Source organism: Peromyscus maniculatus, chromosome 12 (assembly GCF_049852395.1).
Source record: "Peromyscus maniculatus bairdii isolate BWxNUB_F1_BW_parent chromosome 12, HU_Pman_BW_mat_3.1, whole genome shotgun sequence".
In the NCBI taxonomy this organism is placed as follows: Eukaryota; Metazoa; Chordata; class Mammalia; order Rodentia; family Cricetidae; genus Peromyscus; species Peromyscus maniculatus.
In genome coordinates this window covers 25,192,502-25,204,800 of record NC_134863.1, presented here as the reverse complement: position 1 = coordinate 25,204,800, position 12,299 = coordinate 25,192,502, and the positions used below count along the sequence as shown (strand labels likewise).

The 12,299-nt window shown below is 49.0% G+C and overlaps 1 protein-coding gene across 2 annotated transcripts in view; it reads right to left on the bottom strand.

Moving 5' to 3' along the window:
* The window catches only part of Itgb5 (integrin subunit beta 5), a 118,949-nt gene that overhangs the window by 90,562 nt on the left and 16,088 nt on the right, over positions 1-12,299 (bottom strand). The window lies entirely within an intron of this gene.

Below are 12,299 nucleotides of genomic sequence, written 5' to 3'. Positions count from 1 at the left end.
TGCTGTTTGCTGTCTGTTCGTTTGAAGGCAGGGTCATGCGGCCAGCTGGTTTCAAACTTACCTGTAGCCTAAGATGACCTTGCATTTCTGATCCGCCCACCTCCACCTCCCAAGTGCTAGGGCTGATTTTATAAGGTGCTAGAGATGGAATCCAGGGCTTCATGCCAAGCAAGTGCTCCACCAAATGAGCTACAGCCCCACCAGGAAAAGGCTTTTTACGGCAAAGCGAGCCCAGGCTGTTCTCCCTTCTGGAGCTGGGTGGATACCCACACCCGGCCACATAATCCCTGGCTGGCTGGCAGTAAGGCTGCGAAGCTTCAGATGAGTCAGTGTCCCCAGCCTGCTGTGTCAGAAGCCAGACTAGGCAGAAGCATAAAAATCCAGGGGGGCACGCCCTCCATCAAGGGTGTGGCTGTTCCAGGACTAATCAATGACTCGGAGAATCTTTGCAAACTTCGGAAGGCTGAAAAGTCAAGAGCTTTGGGCATGGTGGTCCACCTCTAGAATCCCAGCACTTGGAAGACAGGAACAGGTGGATCTCTGTGAGTTCAAGGACAGCCTGGGCTACACAGTGAGACCCTGTCTGAAATCGAGAAAAAGAAAACTCAAGAAGATTTGGAAATTCGTTCTTGTTTTAGCCCAAGATGACCTCAAATTTGTGGCAATCCTCCTGCCTTGGCTTCCTGACTGCTGAGACTGCAGGGATAACCCATCGCACCCAGCATGCAGTATTTTAAATAAGTCAAGTCAAATGCACTGTGCTGGACCCATGTGGTTATTTTTGTTTCTGGGTTTTATAATAACTGATATTTCAGATTTTTTTTTAAATAACTTATGTGTTTAGCTCCTGGAGAATCTTCACTGTAAAAAACCTTTGGTGACTATATTCCATGAACATGGAAGGGGAATATATACATAATTTTGGGCCTAGATTTCAAAACTGAGGCTTCCAAACTGGCCCCCAGGTGGTCACACCTGGTCTTCACGGAACTGCTATGATGGAGGACAAAGGGACAAAGGGAAGGAAGAGTCCACCCTGAGGCCCATGAGCCACTCTGCAGACCTGAGGTTCTGTGCCAGAGCCTCAAGAGCTGCCTAGAGCTCGAAGGGCCCGGAGTTCCCGGCTCATTGTTCCCCTAAATAAGAGTCTCTGGACCCCTCCAGCTCTAAAAGCTAACACTGGACAGTTCCAACTGTGAAGTGCATCTGTCTGGACCAGTCCATCTCAAAGCCCTATCACCAGCAGGCATGAGCATCTCCTCTCAATCCTTCCTATGGTTCTAACCACCTTACAATCTGCCAAACGCCAGGTCTGAGCCAGTCTGTCTGTTCTCATGAGTCCTCTTCTCGGGAAGAGTCCCCTTATAGACCACAATGAACCCAGAACGCCACTTGGAGCAAACTGAGACCTCTTCTTAGCACCATCCATCCATATCACTTGCGTGGTAACTGTTCCCCTTTCCCAGATCAGCCGCTCGCTTTGGGACGGGCCCAGTGGTATCCCTAATGTGCTCGACAGTCTTGGAGATACCTCTACCTATGTGTCAAACCTCGTCACTTGCTGGGCAGTGGTGGCGCACGCCTTTAATCCCAGCACTTGGGAGGCAGAGGCAGGCAGATCTCTGTGTGTTTGAAGCCAGCCTGGTCTACAAAGCAAGTTCCAGGACAGCCAGAGCTGTTACACAGAGAAACTCTGTTTTGAGGGAAAAAACAAAAAACAAAAAACAAAAAAAAACTTGTCATTGTCTCAGAAGAACCAGTGCTACAGATCCATCAGCTGAGACAATACTATGCATGGCATGTCTATAGAATTTTTGGATGAGAGACAGGTAGGATGGCCCTAAAAATGGACCATCTTTCTGACACGGCCCAGATATAGCCTTAGCTAATTTTTTCTTTGTAACTTAATGAAGGGACAGAGTGTTGAAACCCCAGCAGGGAGCTGAACCCCTACGCCTAAGATCTCTGCTATCTCGAGCTCCTTCCTAGTTATTTAAGTTCTGCATGGGACAGATGGCTATTTAAAGAGAAGAAAGCAAAAACCACAGAGACCAGAGGCTGCTCTGGGCTCCATGACCTTCCAGGTGTGAAAACAATATAAATCAAGAAAAAGTCCCAATAGACATTCATCTCTGTGAATAAAGATACATCAAATTACAAAACCTTTTAAATTTTATTTTTGGTAACATGTATGTGCGTGCGCGTACAGTGTGTGTGTGTGTGTGTGTGTGTGTGTGTGTGTGTGTGTGTGTGTGGTGCACTTGTGGGAGGCAGGGGGAGGGGGAGCTGAGGATATACACATGTGAGAACAGGTGCCAACAGAGTTCAGATCTCCTGAAACTGGAGTTACAGGAAGTGGTGGGCCGCCTAACGTTGGTGGGAACTGAACTCAAGACACTCTGCAAGAAGACTTACTATGTTCCTAACCTCTGAGCCATCTTGAAACCAATTAGAAAAGCTTATGAAAGAGACTCATGATGGGGAAGGTATTCTTCACAGCACTGGATGTCTGATGTCTCAGGAGTTTCGGACCACAGAGACCTCACACCCAGTCCTCTGCCAGGTGCTGGACACATCCCATTCCAAAGTGAATGAGTTGCCTACTGCCCATCCCTCTTCTACCGATGAGGAATCAAAGATCCGCATGTCTCAATCACCCAAGAACTTTGAGCTCATCTCGTCCCCCGATGTCTGGGTCTAAGTTCATTGCTCTCTGTATCCAAGGCCACTGCTGAATTCTGCAGCAGGAAAATGACCGAGCTCAGACTCCATGCTTCTCAACACAGTGATGCTTTGTAGCCCCAAATGCAAAGTCTTCCCACCACCCATCAGCCTTGAAGGACAAACACCTTCTTGATAAGGACAGAGAGGTACAAACCATTAAGGAATGAGGAAAGGACTCCTCTCAAGACAGAAAAAGAGGAAACAGTTCAAGGTGGGCTTCCAGTGGCCATGGCAGGGTTACTGACATGAACAAGCACCACGTGAACCAGGACCCCACACGGAAACACCCTGATCAAAGTCTCCTATGGACTCCCAAAGCGCCCATGTCACAGACAAGTGATCAGCAGTGGTAACAGAATAGAAATGGGAACCCAAGTCCTCCCCGATAGCTTTACACCGTGCTAACGATCCAAGAAAGGAAAGGGAGGTGTTCCCAACCTGAACTTGTGAGTCACCCCGCCAGGCTCTCCTCCCTCCGTCACCTGCCACTCGGAGGTCACACTGCAGGTGCTATTTGCTGCTGCGACAGAAACTCCGTCTTCCCTGCACATTCCACTAATCAAATCCCTATTCCCAGCGGTCCAGGCCAGTGCTCAGGGGAGCTCCAGAGGCTGGCGTCAAGGCCGGAGTGCACAGGCCCTTCTGTCTGTGTCGGGCCATCTGCGCACTATTTCAAAACACTCCTGTCTGTCGCGGCTAAGGGGCGACGCGGTGGTTGTTTGGAGGGAGGATGGGTTTGGTTCTGGAACAGTCAGAGAGACTGAGAAACTGCAGCCCTGGCAAAGGAGAACACCGGAGGAAGAGAGCCTCGTGGGTCCAGGCACAGGGCTGAAAAGGGAAGAAGTGGAATGGCCAGGAGGCAAGAGTGCTGGGGGGCGAACAGGGCCCGGGGAAGCTGGCCGCTCTCTGTGGCTGGCCTCGCTCACTGGATGCAGCAGGGCCAGAGCCTCTGACCAGCGCAAGCCGCACTCCAGCTTGGCAGGCCCTCGTGAGCCAAGGGTGTGTGTGTGGGGGGGGGGGGGGGGGTTAGGGGGGTGGTAACTGATGACAAACCAGAATGTGTGGTGTATGCCAGAAACTCACCGCCATGCAGGCTTCCTGCCTCGGAGCAGGGGGGGGGGGGTTGGTGGTGGTGGTGGTGGCGGAGAAATTGCTGTGCCAGCTTTCAGCCGGCTCATTTCATTCAGTGCACAAATATTTATGAGGCATCCACAGTAGACCAAGATGATTCTGCTCCCTTAGCCCAGCACAGAGAGAGTCTTTTAATGAATGTACATTTCATTGTGAGTTGGCCAAACACTGGTTTTGGAAGTTTTTTTGTTTGTTCTTATCTTTGTTTTCTTTTGGTGTGTGTGTGTGTGTGTGTGTGTGTGTGTGTGTGTACACTTCATTTCTTTTCTAGCTTAAAAAAAAAAAGATTCTAGCTTCTCTACCTTTCCTGCCACCATCATGTCTCAAAATGTTCCTCTTGCTTCCTGGCTTCCTACCTGTCTACTTCCTATCCTATCCACACCCACCAAGGCCAAGGGCACCTCCCCCGGCTGGGGCCACACCCACCTCTTCCACTTCTGACCTCTTCCCGCCCATGCAGTTCATTGCCCTCCCACAGGACATCAGAGCCACAGGGGCAGCCTTGCCTAGCTTGGTGCTTCTCCTTCTAGAATTCCCAGCATCCTGGTACTGCCCATGACCGCATCACCTCACTGAGTCTTAACAGTCACCCCTTCACAACCTACCCATGCTCCCCAGATCTGAGTGCAAGCTTTGCCTCCCTTTGCCCTCTGTATCCTCCCGAACCTGTCTTCCGACCTCCTGGGACCATGGCCTCCTCAGCCTGTCCTCTTGCAGGCTACACTGGCCTGCCCGCCCGGGACATAGACCACTAGGTCACCCAACTCCTTCTCCCTTGGTTCCTGGCACACAGCTGCACTATCTCCTCATTTTCATGGAAGCTAGGTGTAGTGGTGAGTCTGAGAGAGGAGAGGAAATGTGGGCTGCCCCCAGCCTGCCCCCAAAGTGTCCACTCTCATTCTTGGCTGAGGGAAGAGCAAAATTTACAGTTCAAGTGATGGATGCTGGGTAGTGGTGGCGCACGCCTTTAGTCCCAGCAAGTGGGAGGCAGAGGCAGGCGGACCTCTGTGAGTTCAAGGCTATCCTGGTCTACAGAGTCAGTTCTAGGACAGCCAGGGCTACACAGAGCAACCCCGTCTCAAACAAATCTAAAGACAAAATCATCACTGCAGATAATAAACTGATGGCATTTGCTGTGTGACCTGCTGAGCAGGACAAAGAGTGTAAGTGTTCTAAGAGACTCGGGGTATGCCATGAGGACAGAGGCAGGGCCATGGACAGGGTAAGACAGAGCGTGGCTTGCACACCACTCTCTCAGTAGGAAAGGGTCTGGAGAGCCTGGTGCTAAAAGGCAGAGAGAGTAAGGCCAAAGCCTCCCGCCACCACGGGAAGCAAAGCAGGAAGGTCCGGGCAAACAGGGCCATGCTGCAGAGGCGGGCAGAGAACCAGCAAAAGGCACTAAGGGAGACAGGCCACAGGCTGCCTCCAGCTCAGTTCCTTCGGAAGAACACAGCGGCAGGGAAGCGGACATGAGGTCACAGCCAGGGTCAGATGCAGAGACGGGGTCCCCTAGCAGAGGGTCCCTGGGAGATGAGGCTGGAGGTGACACCTGCAATCCTGGCATGCATAGCTAAGAAGGGGGATCCTGAGTTCAAGGGCAGTCTGAGTTACAGATTAAGATGCTGTCTGGAAAACAAATTCAAACGCCTCTCTGGCTAACTCTGGCTAGGATCCACTGGGGCTGTCCACTGGGTACCAGCCCTGCGTGTGCTCATGTGTCACATGCTCCTGGCAGAGAGACCTTGCTCCTCTAGCAGCATCCCAGAATGTGGCTCAGAAGGCACAAGCTGTGTTCCGTCTTGCTAAGACACAAGTTAGATCAAACCCATTCCCGAATTTGCCAGCCCTAGCACCCCAAAACACAACCAATGCCCCAGGGACACCTCACCCCAGAGTTGGGAAGCTGCATTCCAGTGCAGCCAAGAATGAGGCTCTGTGCAAGCAGAGAGGGTACCCCGTGGGCTCACTAGGGACCCAGTGTGTGGACGAGACCAACAACGTGCCACTTAGAATGACTGACTCACTGTCAGTATCTGGTCAGGTTTTTGGAAGGATTGTATAAGAAAGAACGAGTGAAAAAGAGACCCTAGCTCCCAGAACCCACCACCCATTTCATCAGAATACGCTCATAGGCAACAACAGCCATTTACCGGCTGATCCATTCAGCCATTTGGGAGGTTCAGTTCATCAGAAGCCCTCCTGGTCATAACCTCATGTAAGGGCTAGGTGCTGGCTAATGTTTCCAGAAATTAACAGTGGCTGTGTGGGGCAATGAAATACCTCACACCTGAAAACCCCAGCACTCAGAAGGCAGATGGCTGAATTTGAGGATAGCCTGAGCTATATACTGTAAACTCAAACAAACAAGCAGACTGTGGTGATACACCTGCAATTTCAAGGCTTAGGAGGTAGAAACAGGAACATCAGAAGTTCAAAGTCATCCTAAGATACACAGCAAGTCAAGGCCAGCCTGGGCTACAAAAGGCCCTGGCTCAGACCAAGAGTAAATCATGGCAAAGCTGGGATTTAAACTTTGCCTACCTCCATGTTTGTTTAGCAAGCCTCTTTCATCAAATATGAATTCCTGTTTGAACCTTGGAAAGACACTGGGTGTGGGTTAAACAAAAAGATGGTTATTTCATTGGCCACAGGTAGGAACAACACACATTAACCCAGTAAGAGGAGATAAGTATGGGAAAAGGTTATAATACAGAGGTAGTGGGGGGCACAAAGGCAAAGAGCAGGTCAGGACCTGAACGCTGCATTAACAACAAAGAGCCATCCAACGAAATCCTTCAACTGATACCTACTGAGGAACTACTATTGGCGAGGACCATTGTGAGTGAGAAGGATAGATACAGCAATGCGCAGATTAAACCCATACCCTACGTTTCCAGTGGAGGAAGTTCCCTTTCTCACATCGGATGGACAGATGAATGGGCAGTTGTGTAGATGGATGGACAGAGAGACAGGTCTATCATGGAAAGTCTTCACAGAGTAGACAAGGCTTGAACTGACTCTTAAACAGAAGCTGAAAGCAAATGGAAGGAGGGGCAGCCGGGGAGGCCCCCAGGGAGAGGTAGCAGTATGGGGCATTATGTGGGTTTTACCAAGTGACACTCGGGAGTCTCTGCAGTTCTCCTCGGTGACAGAAGCGTTGAGGGCAGGCCAGGGACAGCAGTGAGCGGGAAGCAAGGACCTGAGGACCTGGATCTGGCTTGCAGGTCACAGAGAGCTAAAAATGGTTCCAGAGAAGGTTCATAACAAAGGTACTACAAACAGGACAAGTGGGTTCCACACGGGTCCCTTTCTCGGAGTAACTTGTTTAGTTATGGATTCCTACCGCACGGGGGTCGCTGAGTCCATGTGCTAAGAGACACTGTCATCTAGAGGACCTGAGGCTCAGAAGCGAGGCTGGCAAATCCTAGCCCAGGTCTGACACGTGTGTGTGGCTTTGAAGGAGTTGCTCCACCTCTCTGGGACTCAGAAGATCATCAATAAAACAAGTGTATTAGTACCTCCAGAGGCTAGCTCCTGGACCTCCCTCCCACCAAACACCTCACTGCACAGACTGAGCCAGCCCAGACTGCAAGTCTGCCTCCTGTTACTCACAAAGGGAGAGTTTGTGCTCCACGGTTCTAACGACAGTTTAGAGAAGTGACCTGGAAACTTCCTTCAAGACAAGAAGCTTAGCTGGGCATGGCAGCACACATTTGTAATCCCAGCACCCTGGAGGCAGAGGTAGGTGGATCTCTGTGAGTTCGAGACCAACCCAAGCTACACAGCGAGACCCTGTCTCCAAAAAGAAAAAAAAAGAAAGAAAGAAAGAAAGAAAGAAAGAAAGAAAGAAAGAAAGAAAGAAAGAAAAGAAAGAAAAGAAAAAAGAAAAAGAAAGAGCAGCTTAGAAATTGAGCATTTTGGCCCAGTGGTGGTGGTGGTGGCAGCATGCCCTTAATCCCAGAGGCAGGTGGATCTCTGTGAGTTCGAGACCAGCCTGGTCTACAAAATGAGTTTTAGGACAGAGAAAAGCTGTCTTGAAAAAAGAAAAAAGAAATTGTTCATTTCCCCCAAACACTAGGGTTAGAGCCCAGGACAAATACTAAAATTTTACAATGAGACTATTATAGTGCTTAATTCATGCAAAACATTGTTCAAAGCACGTGTCCCTCATGAACCAGGATGTAAGGTGATGTGTACTTTATGCCTCCCTCTATTGACATAATTTGTGCCAAAGTGGCAGCAATTCTGGTGCTAAATATACTCTGGTGCATATGATGGCATTGTCCTAGTGACCAAGTATCATGTTTGTGTTTGTAAGGCACTAAATCCAGGAAGGAAGGAAGGAAGGAAGGAAGGAAGGAAGGAAGGGAGGGAGGGAGGGAGGGAGGGAGGGAGGGAGGGAGGGAGGGAGGGAGGGAGGGAGGGAGGGAGGGAGGGAGGGAAGGAAAAAACTGGTGGTGTGGTTTGAATAGAAATGGCTCCCATAGGCTCAAATATTTGAATGCTTGGTCATAAGGGAATGGTACTACTTGAGAGAGATTAGGAGGTGTGGCCTTGTTGGAATGGGTGTGGCCTTGTTGGAATGGGTGTGGCCTTGTTGGAATGGGTGTGGCCTTGTTGGAGGAAGTGTGTCACTGGGGAGGGGCTTTGGGTTTCAAATGCTCAAACCAGGCCCAGTGGCTCCTTCTCTTCCTGTCAATCCAGATGTAGAACTCTTAGCTCTTCTCCAGCACCATGTCTGCCTGTGTGTCACCATGCTTCCCTCCAGCTGGTAATGGATTAAATCTCTGATACTGTAAACAAGCCCCAGTTAAACGCTTTCTTTTATAAGAAAGTGTGGTCATGGCGTCTCTTCACAGCAACAGAACACTAAGACAACTAACTGGCCTACCTAATATTTGTATTGCTTTGTGATAATAATATATCTAACAACACCCAAGCATATTCCTTCCTATATGACTTAAAGAAATGGTGCTGGGCATCACATTATTGGGGAATATTTGATCACACTGTGAACCCCGAATTTGCATTTGCATTAATTAAATAAAATTAACCTTGGGTCAGGAGGCTGAGATAGCAACCAGTTGACAGAAAGTAATCATAGAGCGTCAGAGGTTATCTGGAAGAGATAGAGAGACACACCGGAAGTAGTAGGGAGGGATTTGGAGTAGGACGCAATTTGTTTGTTTGTTTGTTTGTTTGTTTGTTTGTTGGATTGGAAGGAGGGGCCTTTTCAGAGTCACCAGCAAGGAGAGAAAGTTAGCTAGTTGCTATTCAACCTCTCTGAGCTAGCAGGTTTTCACCCCAGCCTTTGACTCTCAAGTCTTATTGATAAATAGAACAATAAAGATCTAGTTAAAGCTATCTTTAGTGGGAGCAGCAGAGCCGGTGCCTGTGGGAACAGAGCTCATGCCAGGCTGCAGCCTGAGCACCTGGGCTGCTGCCAGAGAGGCAGGCGGGTAACTGCAGAGTCACAGTTGCTGGCAAAAACAACGGTAGGTTAAGGCGCAGCCACTGTGCTGAAGATAAAACAAAATCACACCACATTTTAATCTCAGTACTTGGGAGACAGAGGCAAAGGGGTCTCTGTGTGTTCTAGGCCAGCCTAGTCTACATAGAGAGTTCCAGGTGAGCCAGGGTTACATAGTGAGACTCTGTCTCAGAAAGAAAAAGAAAGAAAGAAAGAAAGAAAGAAAGAAAGAAAGAAAGAAAGAAAGAAAGAAAGAAAGAAAGAAAGAAAGAAAGAAAGAAAGAAAGAAAGAAAGAAAGAGAGAGAAAACAAAATGACAGCCTTGTTGTCATTTTGACTTTCTAAAATTTACTTTCTAATTTAGTTATCTGTTATATGTGCGTCTGTATGTGTGGGTATGTGTACATGTGAGCATACGTATCCTCAAAGCGCAGAGGAGGGTGTCAGATTCCCTGCAGCTGGAGTTACAGGTGGTTGTGAGCTAGCTCCCATGGGTATGGGTCCTGGGAACCAAATTTGGGTCCCCTGCAAAAGCAGTGTGTGTTCCTAACTGCTGAGCCATTTCTCAAGCCCCTGTTTTGCTCTTGACATAGGGTCCTGCTGTGTAGCCCAGGTTAGCCCTCTAACCTAAGGTCCTCCTGCCTAAGCCTCCTAAGTGCTGAGATCACAGGCATACATCATCATGCCTGGCTACATCCATCTTTTAACTAAAATCATTCCATGGAGGCTAATTACCTAATAAGCATTAAATATGCCATAACTATGATGAGCGCCATCCAGCATCGTGCCGTGTGAAACACCGTTCTCTAAGGAAGCTGCATGTTTAATAAGGGCCCCACAACCTGACTAGAACAAGAGGATTCAGGAGAGCCACACTGCTGTAAGTCAAGAATCAAAACTATCCTGGGCAGCCTTGGGACCTTTAAAATCTATTTAACCATAGTACTCAATCCAACTTCAAAACAAACTTCATCGCTAAGTGTGGCGGACTCAGGGCTCCACCTATCCTAAAACTAAGGATGCTGTAGCATCAAAAATCTATGACAGAGCTGGGGATACAGCGCAGTTGGCGGAGCGCTGGCCTAACACAGACTAGGTCCTGGTTTCAACCCCCAGCACCACATCGACCAAGGGTAGCAGCACAGACCGTGGTCCCAGCACTCAGGAAATAGAAGTAGGAAGATCAGAAGTCCACAGCCATCCTCACCTCCATGGGGAGCTTGAGGCCAGCCTGGGCTAGAGACCCTGTCTCAGTTTCTTTTCCTAGTGCTGTGAGGAAAGACTCTAATAAAAGCAAGTTAGGGGAGAAAAGGCTTACTCTAGCTCACAGTTCTGGGAACAACCCATCACAGTTCTAGGGTGCCATGCATCACGGTGAGGAAGTCGCAGCAGGGAGGGCTTGAGGCGGCTGGTCACATGACACTCACAATCACAAAGCAGAGACTGATCCAAGTATGCTGTCACTCATCTCCCCTTCTCAAGTTACACATACAGTCCAGGATCCCAGGCAGGGAATGGTTCCAACCACAGCGGGTGGATCTTCTTCACTCAATCCATGTCATCGAGAGAACTCCCCAGAGGCATGCCCAGGGACCCTGCTCTCAGGTGATCCTAGGCTCTACCAAACTGACAATTAAGACTAACTATCCCAGACCCTACAAAAGAAAAGAGGAACCCCACAGGGCTGGAGAGGTGGCTCAGCTGGTAAGAGCATTCTACCCAGAGTCCCAGAACCATGTTGGGCAGCTTACACCCGCCTGTGACTCCAGCTCCAGAGGATCTGATGGCTCTGGCCTCTGCACTCACATGAACAAACCCACACACATACACATTAAAAAAAAAAAAAATTAAAAAAAAATAAGGGCCAGGCATGGTGGCGCATGTCTTTAATACCATCACTCGGCGGGTAGGCAGATCTCTGTGAGTTCAAGGCCAGCCCAGTCTACATAGTGAGTTCCAGGATAGTCAGAGCTACATAGTGAGACTCTGCCTCTAACTAAAAATGTGAAAAGAAAAATAAATTAATAAATGAAAGTAAAGAAAAAGAAAACCTATGAAAGAGATCCCCAGTTCTGTGGCAGAACCTGCCAGATGCCTACCACCAATGTGAGCAGCAAATGTACGTCTGACTTCCTTTTGTTCTGTGACTACAAAAGTCCATTTAACTTGTCCATCGTAGAACATCCTGGAATTCTTGTTCCTAGGCCACAGTGACTCTGCATAAACTTTTTTTTTTAACTTCCTTTAAAGGCAGAGTCGTCACTTTACATTATGGTATTTATGGACACCACTAGCCCAAGGCCTGAGTTGTTACACAAGAGACTCACTTCCCAAGCTCGGCTCTTCCTCAAAATGCTCGCCCAAAGATCAGGAGCCTACAGCAGAGTCCTCACTGGTTCCCACGTCAAAGAGAACACAATCTGGTTTCTCCGGTTAACATTCAACACCACAAGGTGACCAGAACCACCAGAACCTGTGGGCTGGGGACTTAACTCTCAGTGGTAGATCAAGACCCTGAATCCAATCCCCGATAATGAAAAACTAAGTAAAGTGTGACCCAGTGAGCAACCCCGTCTTCCGAGGCTAGAACATTGCTCAACGCTAACGCACTTGCCTAGGTACACAAGGCCTTCAGTTTCAGCACCACACGCAAACAAAACGAGAAAGAAAGAACCCAGAAAAGGAAGCTTTGAGATGGGCCCGGTGGCACGGGATATAACCTCAGGTACTGGAGATGGGGAGGTTAAGAGGGCTGCAAATTCAAGGCTTGCCTAGGCTAGGGAGCCAATTCAGAGCCAGCCCAGGCAACTTGATGAGACTGTCTCAGCAACAACAACAAAAAACCTGGAGAGGCGAGGTGGGGGGTGGGGGTGGGGGAAGCGGGGCTGAAGATCTAATTCTGCAGTAAAACTCTCATAGGCAAATATCTAGAACAAGTCAGACATGTGAATGAGCCAGCACCTGCTCAGCTTCT